Source organism: Drosophila takahashii, chromosome 2L (assembly GCF_030179915.1).
Source record: "Drosophila takahashii strain IR98-3 E-12201 chromosome 2L, DtakHiC1v2, whole genome shotgun sequence".
Classification (NCBI taxonomy): domain Eukaryota; kingdom Metazoa; phylum Arthropoda; class Insecta; order Diptera; family Drosophilidae; genus Drosophila; species Drosophila takahashii.
The window spans coordinates 29,772,992-29,787,279 of NC_091678.1; the positions used below are offsets into that span (position 1 = coordinate 29,772,992).

The 14,288-nt window shown below is 38.0% G+C and overlaps 1 protein-coding gene and 1 long non-coding RNA gene across 4 annotated transcripts in view; both read left to right on the top strand.

The window, feature by feature from the left end:
- ppk7 (pickpocket 7) overlaps nucleotides 1-14,288 on the top strand; it is a 59,328-nt gene that overhangs the window by 9,774 nt on the left and 35,266 nt on the right. The gene's annotated exons all lie outside the window — the stretch shown is intronic.
- Nucleotides 2,467-3,407, top strand: LOC138911832 (uncharacterized). The gene is made up of 3 exons (XR_011417477.1): nucleotides 2,467-2,635; nucleotides 2,691-3,265; nucleotides 3,322-3,407. It is a non-coding gene; the product is annotated as an uncharacterized lncRNA (long non-coding RNA).

Here is a 14,288-nt window from a genome sequence, read left to right on the forward strand (position 1 = left end):
AATCTTTCCAAATCGTATTATTTTATGCATACCTTCATTAGGGTAGAAGCGCGTGCCGATCGGGCGTCTATATCCTATAGCTCCCATAGGAAAAATAGGGTGAAAAATTTTTAAATTTTATTTTGTTCAATTATAAAATATTTTCTTGTTTATTAATTCATGTTGCTATTCTAGTCAAGTTTACATTCGTAAAATCTGCAAGGGTATTAAAACTTCGGCTTGCCGAAGTTAGCTTCCGTGCTCGTTATACCCGTTACTCGTAGAGTAAAAGGGTATACTAGATTCGTGCAAAAGTATGTAACAGGTAGAAGGAAGCGTTTCCGACCCTATAAACTATATATATTCTTGATCAGGATCACTAGCCGAGTCGATCTAGACATGTCTGTATTAACGCTGAGATCTCGGAAACTCTAAAAGCTAGAAGATTGACATTTTGCATGCAGATTCTAGGAGTTCCTACGCGGCGCAAGTTTGTTTCAAAAGGGTGCCACGCCCCCTCTAACGCCCACAATCGCTGATATACGATTTTAAAAATTTTAATATTTCAGAAAAATTAAAAATGCAGTTTTATTGTGTTTATCAATACCTATCGAAATGTAGAAGAAATTTTTCAAATCGGACCATTCGTTAAAAAGTTATGCGTGATCAACGTTTTCTACCTCGCACTCCCTTTACCTGAGTAACGGGTATCTGATAGTCGGGGCATCCGACTATAACGTTCCCTCTTGTTTTTATACTAAAGAAGTTAAGTTAGGGTAACTATTGTTCATATTTAAACCACTATTTAAAATATTTTCAAGATACAAAAGAAAATATACACCTTGCGTAAGCGTAACTATTTTAATAGTAGTTTAACTATTTAACAAACACAGACGACTATTTTTATTGTTATAGTTTTATAGTTACTAAACTATCTTCATTGGTCGATTTTAACAACCATATTTTTTTGGTGGAGAGTGTAACTCAAAACAAATCAAACCGTAATCGATAGATTATCCATTAATCGGTTAGGTCCTGCCAACTGGTTTTTAACAAACCCGCAAGCAGTGTCGGTAGACCTGCCAACTTTGCCATGTGGCATGGTATGACGGTCACCCGGGTCAACGACCTGGAATATTTGAATTCGAAACAACTGAATTTGGACTCCATGGCTTAGGCAAAGAGAAGAGAAGAACAGAACAAAAAAGTTGAAAAGCGAGGAAGGGCGTTTTGACTGTTGCGCTGCAAAGTTTTTTTCAAGTTTTAGAGAAGTTAAGTGTAAACGAACTAACAAATTTTAAATCTCCTTGCAACGACGTCGTCGGTTAAATAAATTGACTTATTTTTGGTGCCAATATAAGGATCCGGAAAGTATCTGGGAAGCGGGAACGAGAAATCCCTTGAGGTAAGTGGTCGACGTCCAGGAGTGAGGCCGTGTTTATTGGCCTTTCCAGGCTCGACCAGACCCAGTGAATTCTTGAAGAAATTAGCCAGGTCACGACTGCTGACCTGGCTCAGATTTTTTGTTGGGAGTCCATATCCAGTCGGAAGTCCCACGAGGAGTGACCCTAACCTGGCACTCAAGTTTTTTTTGGCGAGACGGTTTTATAAGCCGTTCTCTTTGGACAATTTTCGTCGTTGAAGACCGACACACCTCCAGTAATTTTTTTTTGTAATTTTTAAGGATTTTTAATTATTTATTTGTGTATTTAGTTATTTATTCTATATTTCGGCCTTATTTATTTATTTATTCCATATTTTGGGCCTTTATTTCTTTATTTATATTATTATTCAAACATATTTATTTATTTATTTATTTCGCCAACGGATATACCTTAACTGGCTACTTATACAGTTCAACAAATTATATTACGTACTAACATTTACAAAATAATTAATTAACCTATGTTTAAAGATGGTTTTATTTGGGAAATAGTCTGACTGCATATCAGCTGGAAGTGCGTTAAACTCAGATAAAGCCCTATAGAGAGGCTCATTTTGGGAATAATTAGTCCGCCTCAGCTCAAAAAAAAGGGATAAAAATTCCGAAGTTGCCTAGAAGGAGCGTTAAAACCAACTTTCAAGAGTAGCTCAGGACAGTCGATACCACCATTCACCAAATCAAAGATAAAGCAAATGGCCAGGATATTTCTACGATGCGCAAGGGATGGTAGACGAACAAGCTTGCATTGCTGGTGATAAGAAGGAACAGGGTCTAACAATCTTAGCGGTAATAAAGCAAATTTCAGAAATTGTTTCTGTAGCCGCTCTATTCTATTTCCATGAATGCTAGTAAAGGGATTCCATATAGGAGCGGCATATTCTAACTTAGATTGGACAAATGCAAAGTAAAGCGCCAGTCTGGTGTAGGGATCAGTGAATAGCGAAGCATTCCTTTTCACAAATCCAAACATGGCATAGGCTCTGGGCAAGATGTAATCGAAGTGTGCTGAGAACTTAAATTTCGAGTCAAACATCACACCTAGATCCAAGGATTCCTGCCGCAGCTGTAAAGGTTGACCATTAATATTATAGTATGTGACGAAATTATATATAGATTTACTGTAAGTAACATAGAAGCACTTGTTTATGTTTAGAGGAAGCGCATTTCGGCTACACCAAGAGCTCAACGAATCTAAGTCCTGTTGAACCGATTGTGAGTCTGTCGCTGTTTTAATAGACTTAAAAATTTTTAAATCATCTGCGTACAGTAGACACTCTGAAGATAGACAGAACCTCACATCATTAATGAAAATAATGAAAAGCAAAGGTCCCATAGCACTCCCCTGAGGAAGGCCCGAGGTTGCCAAATAGGAATCAGAGAAATTTCCATTAATATTGACTCTGTAAAGACGATTATGTAAATATGATTTTATCCAATTTAGTAATGCCGAATGTATACCCAAGCGAGCTAGTTTTGCCAGTAGGGCACTGTGGCTAACTTTGTCAAAGGCTTTCGCAAAGTCAGTATATATAGCATCAACCTGAGATCGCTTATTAAATGCATGAACGCAATAGTTGCTGAAGACGGCAAGGTTAGTCGTGGTTGACCGACCTGCTACAAAACCATGCTGAGAAGTGCTTATATATGTTTTTGCAAGAAATGATAATTTATGGGCAACAATGCAATCGAAGAGTTTAGCGATATTACTGATCTGTGCTATAGGCCTGTAATTGGCAATGTTATTCTTCGGCCCTGATTTCAGGATTGGAGTCACGGATGCGACCTTCCATCTTTCCACAAAGTGTCCACTAGAAAGTGATTTATCAAAAATAATTTTTAGTGGTACGCATATCACCTCTATACAATGTTTAAGAAAGTAAGCCGGAATCCCATCACAGTCCGGAGTGTAAGAATCATCAACGTCTTCAACGGCCTTATGAATATTCTCTTCCAGCACGATTAAACTACCTAAATTCAATTGAGGAGTAATCCCATTTAAGGTTTGAGAATCGTTCCAGGCTCCTGTTGGCTCAAAATTATCTTTGAAATAAGAAGCAAAAAGATTTGCAGTTTCTATATTTGAATGCGAAGATAAATTCCCTAGGAACATGGCAGATGGTAGTGAAGAAGTTTTTTTCTTTGAATTTATAAATCGCCAAAAAGAGTTGGGATTACTTTTTAGTCCGATCTCAACATCCGCTATATATTGATTGTAAAGAAAGGGCATAGCAGACTTACCTAGGGAAAACGGCCCCCAGCGATTTTTAAAAATTTTGAATCAGCGATGGTAGATAATTAGAAGGAGAATATGGAAACCAATTTTCAAAGCTATTGGACATTTGGCTGAGGAGTAATCGTCTGCAATCCAAAAATGTATTTAAGCTTATATCTGACCAACGGAAACGCTTAACTGAAAATTAGTGATGAGAAATCAAAGGGATAAGAAATAGGTCCTCGCTAAAGAAGCTTGGAATTTTTAAGACTTTTTAAAAGTGCAGAAAACCACGATTAAAATTTTCAAAAAAAATTTTGACCACTTTCAAGTTTTGGCAACCTCGCCAATTTTTTACAGCTCCTGTGTCTTTTCACCATTGAATTAATAAAAAAAAATCATAATTTTATAGGTGGTGCAACAGTGTCAAAGAAAGGAAAAACTAGATTTCAAGTAGTTTTGTGGGACTTTTTCTACAACCCAGCCACCCCAGTTTTTTTTTTTAAGTATTTGAAGTGCACAGTACCAACTTGATTGCAAAGCACATTGCTTCCAATATTTATTCTTACACCTATTTTGGCACTATCATTACTCTTTTGCCGTATTTTGGTGTTAGAAAGAAAACACGAAATCAATTTTATCTTTCGAGCAGAAAGCACGATTGGCATAATTCAAAAGCAGAAATATCTGTCTTTTCATGGTCGATTACGAGATAAAAAAATAATGCTTTCAGACCATTGATGACCCAGACCCAAATAATACCATTCTATTTTTCGCAAAAGAGAACCCAATTTACTGTGTGAATTCTTTAGTTCGTTTTTGTATTACTTAATCTCAAAAATAGTAATTTTTAATATGTAATACACAAAATTGTATATGCTTTGGAAAAAAGTAATAGGTCAATGAAAAGAATTCATAGCGAATTCCTCAACGGAGATCCCACATTGAATCCAGTGAATTGGGATAGAATGGTATTTTTCAAACTTACCTATTGGCCGAAATCCTACTTTTGGACTTAAAAAATGGTCTGAACATCTATGGACATCTATGGTCTGAAAGCATTATTTTTTTATCTCGTAATCGGCCATGAAAAGACAGATATTTCTGCTTTTGAATTATGCCAATCGTGCTTTCTGCTCGAAAGATAAAATTGATTTCGTGTTTTCTTTCTAACACCAAAATACGGCAAAAGAGTAATGATAGTGCCAAAATAGGTGTGAGAATAAATATTGGAAGCCATGTGCTTTGCAATCAAGTTGGTACTGTGCACTTCAAAAACTGAAAAAAAAAAACTGGGGTGGCCGGGTTGTAGAAAACGTCCCACAAAACTACTTGAAATCTAGTTTTTCCTTTCTTTGACACTGTTGCACCACCTATAAAATTATGATTTTTTTTTATTAATTCAATGGTGAAAAGACACAGGAGCTGTAAAAAATTGGCGAGGTTGCCAAAACTTGAAAGTGGTCAAAATTTTTTTTGAAAATTTTAATCGTGATTTTCTGCACTTTTGAAAAAGTCTTAAAAATTCCAAGCTTCTTTAGCGAGGACCTATTTCTTATCCCTTTGATTTCTCATCACTAATTTTCAGTTAAGCGTTTCCGTTGGTCAGATATAAGCTTAAATACATTTTTGGATTGCAGACGATTACTCCTCAGCCAAATGTCCAATAGCTTTGAAAATTGGTTTTCATATTCTCCTTCTAATTATCTACCATCGCTGATTCAAAATTTTTAAAAATCGCTGGGGGCCGTTTTCCATAGGTAAGTCTGCTATGCCCTTTCTTTAGAAATTCAAACTCACGTTTGTGCTGCAAATGCCTATTCCAATCATAAGGATCGTGTGTAACCAAAAACCTTTTATAGAATTTATTTCTCAGATTTTTAAGCGTTTTTAAACGTTTTGTATACCAAGGCAATTTGAATGAACTTTGGACCCTTTCTCGAGCATTGTTCTTAATTATGTTTAAAATAATTACTAAAAAAGTGTCATAACACGACTCCAAACTAATATGCGATAAGACTGATTCCCAATTAATGACAGATATCTCATTTCTGATGGAACAGAGGCTGGTTTCATTGAAAATAAATCTAGGAGAATGTTCAGCTGAAGGCGGAAAACTATAAAAGTTTATACCTAGTAGCAATGGCCTATGATGGATGTCACAATTGGTTATAGGTGAATTGCATTGGACTAAGGAAAAGTTAATATCAGCGCTAAGAAATACTAGGTCTAAAATTTTATGTAAGTTATTGTATATATTATTGACTTGTATTAAGCCCATACTAAAAATATCATCGATGAAAAGAATCTCGTGTGGTTGATGTATGTTGCTTGGCAGTGAAGATTGATGGTCCGGATCCTGGGACCAAACGAGAGAAGACAAATTAAATCACCAATCACACAGATATGTTGATGGTCCAGCAGATTATTGTAGATGTTGGTAATGTTTTCCAGATGAGCCTTGTATAGTTTATAGGAAGCATTTGGTGGTATATATGACGCCACAATTTGCAGAGTTTCCGATTCTCCAATTATCGAAACAGCAACTTGATCCAGAAGGGTATCGTCAATGAGAAGTCCAATTGCCAAGCAGCGCAAATTGCAGCGAACAGCTACACCTACACCACCCCTCTAGCACAATGGGTTTTCGTGCTATCTCTGTCTTTGCGGAACACATGATACAATTTGGAGTCGAAGAATTCATTTGAGTAAAAGTTTATGTTAAGCCAAGTTTCAACTAAAACTATAACATCAAACTCGCATTGTGATGTGGCAAGGTATACTTGCTCCGCCTTTGTCCGCATTCCAGAGATGTTTTGAAAATAAACTTTTAACGGGGCTGTACTTACAGTAGCATGATCAACAACCTCTGGATTCGTATTTAATGCATTATAGTCCAATGCTATAGGAAGTATATGATCTTGCGATCCCAATGTTGTAGGCCCGCAGATCACCTTCAGTAATGTAGTGGTTTTGATACGTATTTTATCATGCATGCATTCCTGTAGATTGTTAGATGCTTTTAGCGAAGAGTAACTAGTTCTTAAGAGTGATGGTAATGGCGCTGTTAAGGGAGCATATCTATCCAAGTTGAGATGAGAAGGGCAATGTTGTTGTTGATGGAGCCATCGAGAAAAGCCACACCAAGCTGCCGATTAGAACTCCAGCTGACCTTGTTGTTGATTCGATTGTAAACAGCGCAAAGCTCCGAAGAGCGCGCTAGGAGCGGGAATATTGATGAAATGCGATAAGAGCGCCTCACTGGGGAGCGATTGACGAACTTCGCGGAAAACAGACAACAAGAACTCCAGCTGATGTTGTTGATTGCTCTCTAGAGAGTGCGCTTAGAGCGAGATGTGAAATAGAAAATGATGGGTGCTCCTCTCCAGAGAGCGTTTGACAAATGTCGTGCAAGGCAGAGGACGACAACTCCAGCTGATGTTGTTGTTGCTTTGGCGGTGATGAGTGCACAACTCCGGAGAGCGCGCTTAGAGCGAGAAGATTGGTGAAAGATGATGAGAGTTCCTCTCCAGAGAGCATTTGACGAATGTCACGCAAGGCAGAGGACGACAACTCCAGCTGATGTTGTTGTTGTTTTGGCGGTGATGAGTGCACAACTCCGGAGAGCGCGCTTAGAGCGAGAAGATTGGTGAAAGATGATGAGAGTTCCTCTCCAGAGGGCATTTGACGAATGTCGCGCAAGGCAGAGGACGACAACTCTAGCTGATGTTGTTGTTGTTTTGGCGGTGATGAGTGCACAACTCCGGAGAGCGCGCTTAGAGCGAGAAGATTGGTGAAAGATGATGAGAGTTCCTCTCCAGAGAGCATTTGACGAATGTCGCGCAAGGCAGAGGACGACAACTCCAGCTGATGTTGTTGTTGTTTTGGCGGTGATGAGTGCACAACTCCGCAGAGCGCTCTTAGACCGCGAATCTTGATGGAATGTGGTGCAAAAGCCTCTCCTGAGAACTTTTGATGAACGTCAGACAAAACAGAAAACGAAGAATCCAGCTGATGATGTTGTTGATTTGGCAATGCGCTCCAAGAGAGTGCACTGGGAGTGACGTATGAGGGATTAATGGTAGCAACTAGCGATACCGAAACCAGCGGGCGTTGACCTTGCGAATAAGTAGCATGAAGATGAGGAAGCGGATCATGACAATTTGCCGTAGTAAAATCGACACCAGGGGCGCCGATTATTGGGGGTTTTTTGAGTCCGATGTATGATGATTGTGCGAATCCAGGACGTTCCCATCAACAATAGGCCTATCCCTATGGACGAACCGACTGACTTTGATTGGATTCGGCCAGAATGCATTACTAAATACAGTCTGAAAGTGCTGCTCTGGTATTCCTAATTTAAAATTGACGAATTCCAATGTAGCGACATCTACTCCATTTTTGACTAAAGGCTTGCAGATTATGGTAGCGGTATCCACGCCTAGCTTATTTGCAACATATCCACTCACAGAATCAGATTTTACATGAGCTCTGAATCTAACAATATGAAGAAATTTATTAATCGGCACAACGTCGAGTTGTTCACAACTAGCAGCTTGACCAATTACACTATGCAGCATCAAAAATTAACCTCGATGAATGATATATTTTTGGATTCGTTACGAATTCCCAAGTTAAACTGCGTTTTCCAAAGAGTTCCCCGACGCAAGGATTCTTAGCAAAAGGACCTCAAAGTTCGAAAATGCTGAAATTGACCAACTTTGCGGAGCTCTCAGGGGCAAATGGATGCATGGCTTGGTTCGAAGTTAAAGTTTTTTAAAAGATACACCCTTTATCTTTCAAACCCCATACATAAAATAATTTTAGGATTTTTTTTAAGGCAGAAATAAATTCCAAAAACAACTGAAAAACATACAGCTGCGGTCAAAATAGTAGCAGTGTTGCCGCCTAGTGTTTTTAAAAGTTTCATGTTGTAATTTTTTCTTATCCAATTAGTCTAATAGTAAAATTATAATCAATACAATATTACCAGGAAAAGATCAATTACAACAACAAACTTTTAAGTACACAGGGCGGCAACACTACTACCATTTTGACCGCAGCTGTATACTTTTATGTTTTTTGACTATGTTTTCAAGAATTTGTTTCTGCCTTAAAAAAAATCTTAAAAATTTTTTAAGTATGGGGTTTAAAAGATAAAGGGTGTATCTTTTAAAAAACTTTAACATCGAATCAAACCATGCATCCATTTGCCTCTGAGAGCTCCGCAAAGTTGGCCAATTTCAGCATTTTTCGAACTTTGAGGTCCTTTTGCTAAGAATCCTTGCGTCGCGGAACTTTTTGGAAAACGCAGTTTAACTTGGGAATTCGTAACGAATCCAAAAATATAGCATCCATCGAGGTAAATTTAAAAAGCACTAAAAATGCTGCACAGTGTTATTTGTCTCTTATTCCTGTGATTCTTTGCGTGGGTCTTGGCGGCAGTAGAAACTAGTGCGGGGGGAACCAGGTCTGCATGGTTGGCTTGGCGATCACTTGAAGAAGCTGGAGCCAAAGGTTTCACCACTTTTTTTTGCCGATTGACATTGTTATTGTCAGTGCCAGACATGGGAAAAGCCTTCAGAAACTTTGAGTTTAAGTCCATGTATAGACTCTTCAAGTCATGAAGTTCTTCCATCACTTCATCGATTTTGGAGTGTGCATCATTACTCACAACACAGCCATCACACTGCCAGAGTAGATTTGGCATATTTGTTAATAATCTAATAGCATCCTCAGGGAGATCCAACACATGCAGTGTGAAAAGTACGGCGACAAAGCCAAGAGCAACGGACCGCCTCAAAACCGCGAAGCTGCGCTGCTGTGACTTCAGCATTGCACTCGGAGCACGAATAAGAATTCATAGCGAAAAGAAAACACGTCTGACTACAACGAATGCTGATCAGAGACGAGCATATCCAGATATATATACATATTATTTCAAATTTATTTCGAAAATTTCTTTAAGTGTGTGTTAGTGCAGTTTTGTGTGTTGTAATTTGTGTAATTAAATCTATCCATTGCTAGTGTCCCTCTCATCCCCCCCTTGAGAGCTCTTACGGGTAGGTTGGATCGAAGATATTTATGAACAATAAACAGGACCCATAATTTTGTTAAAAAAAAAAGGGAAAACGATTACAACATGCAGAATTAGGCTATACATATACAAAACGAAAAACGAAAACATACAAATTAATGTTTAATAAATTAAGATGAGTATAGAATAATGCATTTTTATGTGGGGGAAATGTGAACCGGGTAATGTTTAAGTGAATTGTGTGTGTAAGCTAGTTAGGGGCGGCTGCTAAAAGAAAAATATGATCCAAGCCAGCTGCAAGGTCGGGAGGGCATGCACGGTCTCCAGTACACCGGGAGACCAATCTATTAAAGCCAAATAAATATGTTGCGAGCGCTTTTGTTTTGTTTTGTTATACCCTTGCAAAGGGTATTATGATTTCAGTCAGAAGTTTGCAACGCAGTGAAGGAGACGTTTCCGACCCTATAAAGTATATATATTCTTGATCAGCATCACAAGACGAGTCGATCTAGCCATGTCCGTCTGTCCGTCTGTCCGTCTGTCCGTCCGTCTGTCCGTCCGTCTGTCCGTCCGTCTGTCCGTCTGTCTGTTTCTACGCAAACTAGTCTCTCAGTTTTTGAGCTATCGGGATAAAACTTTCCTAAAAGTCTTTTTTCTATTGCAGGTAGTATATAAGTCGGAACCAAGTCTTATAGCTCCCATAGGAAGGAAAAACGTAAACAAATTCTAGCTCCGGTGTTTTTTGAAATTTTACCTTCTACTCTTGGGAATATTTTTATTTATATATTTATGAATTTCGGTTTTTTTGTTTTTTAAATCGGATCACTATATAATATAGCTGCCATAGGAACGGTCGAAAAATTAAATGGAAATTAATGGGAAAAAAATTATATCTTTGTTGGTTTTTATTACATTCCCTTCTACTCTGGGATATGACTATTTTGAAATATTTCCGAATTTCGATTTTAATTTTTAAAAGATCGAACTACTATATCATATACCTGTGATAGAAACGATCGAAAAATTAATAGAATGATCTGCAAGGGTATATAAGCTTCGGCTTGCCGAAGCTAGCTTTCTTTCTTGTTTTTGAATTTGAATTTGAATGTAGACGTGCAGTTCACTGTGTTGTATAACGTTGATTTTCTGTTAGAGGGTCAGCGTTATATTTATTGTTATGTGTGCGGTGGGAAGGGTTCGGGGACTCACGGCCCAGTCTTGAGCTAGTCTGCGAAAAGCCCGAAAACCACACAGGTCCTTAAACAGGACTATAACATTGTCAATGTCTAACTTTTATGAAGAATTTATTCTCATCTAATTGGATATTGGGCATTGTGACGACAACAACTAAATACAACCCGCGTACAACTGATCACACTGACCCTATCAGGGACTTACGTTCCGACGATAATCGAAGATCCGTACTCGGTTGTAAATCGGCTCTGCGACAAGGATCACTGGAGTCTCGGTGTGGTTTCTTGGAAATCAGCCCAGATGCAGTCGTGATCACTGAGACGGGCCGGTTTTTGTAATTCAGACCCTCAGTTATTTCCCCCAGAAGAACAGATGTAGACGGCAGGTCGAAACTAACGATGCTCTACAATCCAAACCCCACTCGAAATCCAAGTACGTCGTTCCTCCTAAAGACCCAGAACACTACGAACCCGACGTATACACGATGAAGCACGCAGTACTCCGACGCAGTGCTGCCATCACTCAGCTTGAAAAACAGGACAAAAAACAGGGAAAAAAATGACAAAAAATTTAAGAAAAGGACAAAAAAAAAGGACAAAAGTAAATGTGCCTACATTTTTCTGTTTTTACCAATGGGTTATATATTTACTTAATATAAATGGATTTTAAATAAAATTAAATTATGTAATGATCTACTGCGCCCGACTCACAACCTTCTTTGTTTGATCATTTTACCATGGTAAATTTTTGTGCGTATACGTAATAATCTAAAATTATTATAATAATTAATGCATTTCAAGTAACTATATTCGTAATACAACAAAATTAAATATCTGCGTCAAACCCGAAAAAGAGTCGTTCAAATCTGAATTTTTTTTCTGACAAAAAAGCAGAGAGTCAAAATTAAGAAATTTTAAAAGTGCTTTCCATTTTTTTTGCTACAGAAAAAATCGTACTATAAAGAAAATCCATCGACTGCTTTACGTCTCTTTAATAATTTGTAAAAAGAATTAATTTTTAAGTGCCGAACTGTAAGAACGATGGTTAAAAAGGGATTTTAGCAAATAAAAACGGGTTTATACAGGTTTTTTTTTAAAAAAGGATAGATTTCCGGATAGGGGATGTTTGAAATTTTTTCCGGATAAAGCCGTTAAAAAAAAGGACAGATCTGTCCGGAAAGAGGACAAAATGGCAGCACTGCTCCGACGGGCCCTTCCGCAGCGCCGACGCGACGAAGCAAGCAGTCCGTGACTCAGTCGTACGCAGCGAAGGCGACCACTCGACACTCTGTGTCATTATTGGGGAAAGGGAGGTAAACCGATCTGTAGAGGAAATACAAATATCTGTCTTGAACCCTGACCACGGCGAGTTATACCGTGATCCGAAACAGGGTCGTTAAAGCTTTCAAGTCAGCATAAAGTGTGTTCTACACTAAACTAAAAACGGGCTGCACTCAATTACATTTAAAATCTCATTTTAATGACAAAAGGAATCCCAAGGGCTTTATAGTTTTAGAAATATCCCATCCCATTATCGCATCCTTATAAAGGACTTCCTCAAGGTAGCTCTCTTGGCCTTTTACTTTTTTTTTAAATTATAACATTTGTTGCTGCAACAATTTTTTTAACTTCCTTCTTTATGCGGATGATCTTAAGATTTTTAGAGCTGTCAGTATCGTAACTGATTCGATATTGCTTCAAACGGACCTAGATTCCGGACCAATTCCAGCGAAAAGAAAAACTTAATAAAGTTTTCCGATTTGTCTCAATCGGATATCTCTGCATTTTCTTGGGTCACGGGCAGTCACGCAATACAAATTTGGCGGGACGAACACACAATATCTCTGAGCTAGCCGCGGCGTTTACGTAGCTATCCAACAGTTGAAAACAGTTCGTTACAATGCATTTATTAATAGAAAAACTACTATAAAATAGTCAGTTGTGTATATTTTGTTGTTGTGGGAGTAATTTTTTAATTGGTAAAATTTACAATTCTGTGGTTGGGGACCGTTTTACTGTTATATCGGGGGTGTCACAGAAAACCATTTGTTACTCACATTCCAATACCTTGTCGTTGTATAGGGAAATAACTGTGTCGCGGTTCATATGTCAGGAATAAGACGAATAGATAGCTCGGCTTGCGGTGAATAAAGACACTAACTCGTAGTATTAATTGTATTTTAATGATGAACAACTCGATTATAAGATGCTAGCAGGGTGGGTAGCCCGGAGCTTCGCCTGCGAAAATTAAAATTGAAAACAAGAGAGAACGCTATAGTCGGGTTGGTGTCTCGACTATTTAATACCCGTCACTCAGATAAAGCGAACGCTGTACTCGGGTTGGTGTCCCGACTATAATCGTGGCTCAGCTAAAGGGAGTGCGAGGGAGATATTTTGATTGCGTATAACTTTATAATGAATGGTCCGATTTCGATAGGTATAAATATACACAACATAATTGCATTTATACTTCTCGGAAATCTTTAAAGATGTGGGCGCAGGACACATTTTAAAATCGTTAGTGGGCGATTGTGGGTGTTAGAGGGGGAGTGGCGCTCGGCTGAAATAAACTTGCGCTGCGTAGGAGGCCCAAGAATATGTGTGGAAAATCTCAACCTTCTAGCTTCTGTAGTTTCCGAGATCTCAGCTTTCATACGGACGGACAGACGGACATGTCTAGATCGACTCGGCTAGTGACCCTGATCAAGAGTATATATACTTTATAGGGTCGGAAACGCTTCCTTCTAGCTGTTACATACTTTTGCACAAATACAATATACCCTTTTACTCTACGAGTAACGGGTATAATAAGCATTCCTTTATATGTGGTTTTTATTTTACATTTAAAATTTAAAATTCATTTTTTTAGCCTATGAGCCGAGAAAAGATTTTATCATAACTTTTTTCCTTAATTTCCGTAAAAACAACAGTGTATTGTCCAAAGCAAATTACTTAAGAAATATATAAAAACGTGCATAAAAAAATCATAAAATTCTTATTGCTTGCGTAAGTTATCAGCTGCACAGAACAGAAAAAGAAATTAATTTTTTGATACAAATCCTTACATACATTTTTCATAACATTAGTACTTTGTCCAAAACGGATAAACTTCCGTTTAGCTACTACCCCCAATTTTTTTCTAACTTTCCTTATTGACGTGTTTTTGGGTCCCGATTTTTGTTTAAAAAATGTTTGTCTGCGGCGTTTTCCTCGCCCGTACCTTACTACTTTCTTTAAAAGCTTATCCAGCTTTCATTCAGGTCATCCGTTCCATATAAAAAGGCAAAATAGGTCCATCACTAGAGTAGAAGGTAAAATGCTGTTATCGACTAATCGAAAACTATCTGTCGCCATTTTTATGGCGGGATATTGCAGTATTTTAAAATGTTCACACCCAATTTAAAATACTTTTAGTTTTTCCTC